This window comes from Peromyscus maniculatus, chromosome 8 (genome assembly GCF_049852395.1).
Source record: "Peromyscus maniculatus bairdii isolate BWxNUB_F1_BW_parent chromosome 8, HU_Pman_BW_mat_3.1, whole genome shotgun sequence".
Classification (NCBI taxonomy): Eukaryota; Metazoa; Chordata; class Mammalia; order Rodentia; family Cricetidae; genus Peromyscus; species Peromyscus maniculatus.
Window position 1 is genome coordinate 52,310 of NC_134859.1, and position 6,673 is coordinate 58,982.

Sequence of the window (6,673 nt, forward strand, 5' to 3'; positions counted from 1 at the left end):
ATAAAGACTGATAATGGTCCTGCCTACAGTAGTACGGGATTTTCAAAATTCTGCCAAGATTTTTCTATTGTTAATAAGACTGGTATTCCTTATAATCCTCAAGGGCAGGCTATAGTAGAACGCTGCCATCGTACCTTAAAAACTTATATTGCTAAAGTAAAAAGGGGGGAGTTAGGGGCTCATCTCTCCTCTCCACATTCTATTCTTTCCCTTGTTTTATATATTTTAAATTTTTTATCGGTGGATTCTGCTGGAGTATCTGCTGCAGATAAGCACTGGAGGGCTCCTGTTGCAAATCATCCTCTGGTGCGATGGAAAGATCTTTCTACTGGCACTTGGAGGGGACCCGATCCAGTGTTGGTGTGGGCCCGGGGATCTGTTTGTGTCTTTCCGCAGGACAATGAAATTCCTCTGTGGGTTCCTGAACGCTGTGTACGCTCTGTGGCTGCTGCTGAATCCCAACATGGCAGAGACCTATTGGGCCTTCGTAAAAAACTCTCCCCTTCTGATGCCAATGGGGATTGAGAGCCCAATATGGCCAGCCTTGGCAAACATTATTGTAAGCCTAGGAACTGTAGCCATGTGGTTGGATTCTTCAGAAGGTAATGTATGGTAACTTTTTTCAAAAAACATTGAGAATGTATTACACCTTGGAGATTAAGGATAACTCTGAAGGTCAATGAACTTCATTTGCTAACAGTAGCATGCCAGCTAAGCTTTTCGCATTTTGCAACCCCCCTCAAGCTGGTGTAGTACCTACTTTTCAGGAATGGCTCTGTGCAACATTTATTTGCCTCCTGAAATTCATCTAGCCTTTCTGAAGATACCTCAAAATTTGTGAGCCTGAATGTAGCCATTACTGAGGCCATTAGTTCTGCTCCTTGTTTGCTGTTTTTGTTTTCTGTTTTCTTTATGTTTCTCAGTTGTTCTCTTGCAGACCTGCCAGCCTAAGTAGTGCTGGGATCAAGAAAAATGGGCCTTGGTGGTTCGTGTTCCTGGAGCCGTGTCCATGCCAGTGGACCGTGGCAGCTAGACACAGATGATGCTCACACGCTCCAGAAGAGACTCTGACATCGCTGTTGCCACTGCTGCTATTGTTTCTGGGATTGCTATTTCATAATTGGTTACTACAGCTAGCACAATGGAGACCCTGGCAGCAAAAGTAGCTACCACAGTTAGTTAATCTTTCTTCTTATTGGGCATGATAAATTTAATTCCACTTTTATACATTATAATTGGCTTTGTAAGTTGTAAATTATTTAAAACTCAAGTTCCATTTGCTCAGGATACCACCTTACAGGACTCCTATTTGCGGTAAGGCTCATTTAAATAGGGAATGGTTCAATTGCCTGTAGCCCTCTGGCTATGGGTGGGTTAGGACTTCTGCTGGTCTTTTCTGTGTCGCACAGATTGCAAGCCCAGTGCCACTTTGAGATCTTTGGCGGCAGTCACTCTACAGCTCACATGGTTGAGTCTGTATGATAATGAGTATTCAGAGACGGGTAATGCTTGGGCCGCTGCCTCCAACCTAAGACAGAGCACTTGTGTGGCCTGGGCAAGTGTCTCTATGACGGGTAAGGTGGTCTGCTGGTCCCACGCAACCTAAGTCAGAAGCTCATTTAATAAAAAGGGGGGACCTGTGGGCGCCATGGGCCCTGACCCCCGACTGTGAGTGGCTGCAGCCTCGCTTGCTGACCAGGTGTCCTTCCCATTCAGATTCCCTGCCGGTGTCCTTCTCACCTTAGGATCATCGGAGAGCTTACCGGAGGTTCTTTGTTCCTACATCCTGCTTGTGATGTAAACAACTTAGGTGCATCCTGTATTTGGTGTAAACAACTTAGATGCAAGTATGCAGAACTTTGGGTCTAGAATGTAGATCATTGGTAGCGAACTTCTGCCCTCAGGGGATCCTCCATTTGTGTTGTAAGCCTGTATTTAAGGTTTCTTCCCTCTTGCAATAAACGGCATTCGACATCCAATCGTACGAATGACTCGCTGTCTCTTGTCTCTATTTTTTAATCCGCAGCCCTTCGCTCAGACATGGTGAACGGTTAGTGGTAACGCAGGCGCTACTGCTACAGTTTAGGAAGTTGTATTGAACCCCAGGAGGCCTTACAAGAAAAACACTCTGCTTTTGAGAAACCTGCACTCTTGCACTCTATTGTTTTTCCTATAGGGCCAGTACAGTGAGCTAGCTCAGAACAAAAGAACTGTGCTTCCTGCACAAACGGGGCATATCTAGCTCAACTCATTATTGGAAAATGAGTAAAACAGGAGCTTCTCTTCTGGCCACTGTTTATGGACAGAAGCTTCTCTTCTGGCCACTGTTTATGGCCAGAATAGCACAATAGTGGTGTTCTTACCCTGAATTAGCACTTAATTCTAGAACTTGAAACTGAATGTGAATCAACTCTGTTTAGGAAGTTGTATTGAACCCCAGTCGGCCTTACAAGAAAAACACTCTGCTTTTGAGAAACAGGCACTCTTGCACTCTACTGTGTTTCCTATAGGGCCAGTACAGTGAGCTAGCTCAGAACAAAAGAACTGTGCTTCCTACACAAACGGGGCATATCTAGTTCAACTCAGTATTGGAAACTGAGTAAAACAGGAGCTTCTCTTCAGTCCAATACACTGTATTTGCTGGGAACAGACGCGAGTGCTATTTGCACTGTTTATGGCCAGAATAGCACAATAGTGGTGTTCTTACCCTGAATTAACACTTAATGCTAGAACTTGAAACTGAATGTGAATCAACTCCGTTTAGGAAGTTGTATTGAACCCCAGTCGGCCTTACAAGAAAAACACTCTGCTTTTGAGAAACAGGCACTCTTGCACTCTACTGTGTTTCCTATAGGGCCAGTACAGTGAGCTAGCTCAGAACAAAAGAACTGTGCTTCCTACACAAACAGGGCATATCTAGTTCAACTCAGTACTGGAAACTGAGTAAAAAAGGAGCTTCTCTTCAGTCCAATACACTGTATTTGCTGGGAACAGACGCAGGTGCTATTTGCACTGTTTATGGCCAGAGTAGCACAATAGTGGTGTTCTTACCCTGAATTAACACTTAATGCTAGAACGTGAAACTGAATGTGAATCAACTCTGTTTAGGAAGTTGTATTGAACCCCAGTCGGCCTTACAAGAAAAACACTCTGCTTTTGAGAAACAGGCACTCTTGCACTCTACTGTGTTTCCTATAGGGCCAGTACAGTGAGCTAGCTCAGAACAAAAGAACTGTGCTTCCTACACAAACGGGGCATATCTAGTTCAACTCAGTATTGGAAACTGAGTAAAACAGGAGCTTCTCTTCAGTCCAATACACTGTATTTGCTGGGAACAGACGCGAGTGCTATTTGCACTGTTTATGGCCAGAATAGCACAATAGTGGTGTTCTTACCCTGAATTAACACTTAATGCTAGAACTTGAAACTGAATGTGAATCAACTCCGTTTAGGAAGTTGTATTGAACCCCAGTCGGCCTTACAAGAAAAACACTCTGCTTTTGAGAAACAGGCACTCTTGCACTCTACTGTGTTTCCTATAGGGCCAGTACAGTGAGCTAGCTCAGAACAAAAGAACTGTGCTTCCTACACAAACGGGGCATATCTAGTTCAACTCAGTATTGGAAACTGAGTAAAACAGGAGCTTCTCTTCAGTCCAATACACTGTATTTGCTGGGAACAGACGCAGGTGCTATTTGCACTGTTTATGGCCAGAATAGCACAATAGTGGTGTTCTTACCCTAAATTTACACTTAATGCTAGAACTTGAAACTGAATGTGAATCAACTCCGTTTAGGAAGTTGTATTGAACCCCAGTCGGCCTTACAAGAAAAACACTCTGCTTTTGAGAAACAGGCACTCTTGCACTCTACTGTGTTTCCCATAGGGCCAGTACAGTGAGCTAGCTCAGAACAAAAGAACTGTGCTTCCTACACAAACGGGGCATATCTAGTTCAACTCAGTATTGGAAACTGAGTAAAACAGGAGCTTCTCTTCAGTCCAATACACTGTATTTGCTGGGAACAGACGCAAGTGCTATTTGTACTGTTTATGGCCAGAATAGCACAATAGTGGTTTCTTACCCTGAATTAACACTTAATGCTAGAACTTGAAACTGAATGTGAATCAACTCCGTTTAGGAAGTTGTATTGAACCCCAGTCGGCCTTACAAGAAAAACACTCTGCTTTTGAGAAACAGGCACTCTTGCACTCTACTGTGTTTCCTATAGGGTCAGTACAGTGAGCTAGCTCAGAAACAAAGAACTGTGCTTCCTACACAAACGGGGCATATCTAGTTCAACTCAGTATTGGAAACTGAGTAAAACAGGAGCTTCTCTTCTGGCCACTGTTTATGGCCAGAATAGCACAATAGTGGTGTTCTTACCATGAATTAGCACTTAATGCTAGAACTTGAAACTGAATGTGAATCAACTCCGTTTAGGAAGTTGTATTGAACCCCAGTCGGCCTTACAAGAAAAACACTCTGCTTTTGAGAAACAGGCACTCTTGCACTCTACTGTGTTTCCTATAGGGCCAGTACAGTGAGCTAGCTCAGAACAAAGAACTGTGCTTCCTACACAAACGGGGCATATCTAGTTCAACTCAGTATTGGAAACTGAGTAAAACAGGAGCTTCTCTTCAGTCCAATACTCTGTATTTGCTGGGAGCAGACGCAGGTGCTATTTGCACTGTTTATGGCCAGAATAGCACAATAGTGGTGTCCTTACCCTAAATTTACACTTAATGCTAGAACTTGAAACTGAATGTGAATCAACTCCCTTTAGGAAGTTGTATTGAACCCCAGTCCGCCTTACAAGAAAAACACTCTGCTTTTGAGAAACAGGCACTCTTGCACTCTACTGTGTTTCCTATAGGGCCAGTACAGTGAGCTAAATCAGAACAAAAGAACTGTGCTTCCTACACAAACGGGGTATATCTAGTTCAACTCAGTGTTGGAAACTGAGTAAAACAGGAGCTTCTCTTCAGTCCAATACACTGTATTTGCTGGGAACAGACGCGAGTGCTATTTGCACTGTTTATGGCCAGAAAAGCACAATAGTGGTGTTCTTACCCTAAATTTACACTTAATGCTAGAACTTGAACCTGAATGTGAATCAACTCCGTTTAGGAAGTTGTATTGAACCCCAGTTCGCCTTACAAGAAAAACACTCTGCTTTTGAGAAACAGGCACTCTTGCACTCTACTGTGTTTCCTGTAGGGCCAGTACAGTGAGCTAGCTCAGAACAAAAGAACTGTGCTTCCTACACAAACGGGGAATATCTACTTCAACTCAGTATTGGAAACTGAGAAAACTGGAGCTTCCCTTCAGTCCAATACACTGTATTTGCTGGGAACAGACGCAGGTGCTATTTGCACTGTTTATGGCCAGAATAGCACAATAGTGGTATTCTTACCCTGAATTAACACTTAATGCTAGAACTTGAAACTGAATGTGAATCAACTCTGTTTAGGAAGTTGTATTGAACTCCAGTCCGCCTTACAAGAAAAACACTCTGCTTTTGAGAAACAGGCACTCTTGCACTCTACTGTGTTTCCTATAGGGCCAGTACAGTGAGCTAGCTCAGAACAAAAGAACTGTGCTTCCTACACAAACGGGGCATATCTAGTTCAACTCAGTATTGGAAACTGAGTAAAACAGAAGCTTCTCTTCAGTCCAATACACTGTATTACCTGGGAACAGACGCAGGTGCTATTTGCACTGTTTATGGACAGAATAGCACAATAGTGGAGTTCTAACCCTGAATTAACACTTAATGCTAGAACTTGAAACTGAATGTGAATATACTCCGTTTAGAAAGTTGTATTGAACCCCAGTCGGCCTTACAAGAAAAACACTCTGCTTTTGAGAAACAGGCACTCTTGCACTCTACTGTGTTTCCTATAGGGCCAGTACAGTGAGCTAGCTCAGAACAAAAGAACTGTGCTTCCTACACAAACAGGGCATATCTAGTTCAACTCAGTACTGGAAACTGAGTAAAAAAGGAGCTTCTCTTCAGTCCAATACACTGTATTTGCTGGGAACAGACGCAGGTGCTATTTGCACTGTTTATGGCCAGAGTAGCACAATAGTGGTGTTCTTACCCTGAATTAACACTTAATGCTAGAACGTGAAACTGAATGTGAATCAACTCTGTTTAGGAAGTTGTATTGAACCCCAGTCGGCCTTACAAGAAAAACACTCTGCTTTTGAGAAACAGGCACTCTTGCACTCTACTGTGTTTCCTATAGGGCCAGTACAGTGAGCTAGCTCAGAACAAAAGAACTGTGCTTCCTACACAAACGGGGCATATCTAGTTCAACTCAGTATTGGAAACTGAGTAAAACAGGAGCTTCTCTTCAGTCCAATACACTGTATTTGCTGGGAACAGACGCGAGTGCTATTTGCACTGTTTATGGCCAGAATAGCACAATAGTGGTGTTCTTACCCTGAATTAACACTTAATGCTAGAACTTGAAACTGAATGTGAATCAACTCCGTTTAGGAAGTTGTATTGAACCCCAGTCGGCCTTACAAGAAAAACACTCTGCTTTTGAGAAACAGGCACTCTTGCACTCTACTGTGTTTCCTATAGGGCCAGTACAGTAAGCTAGCTCAGAACAAAAGAACTGTGCTTCCTACACAAACGGGGCATATCTAGTTCAACTCAGTATT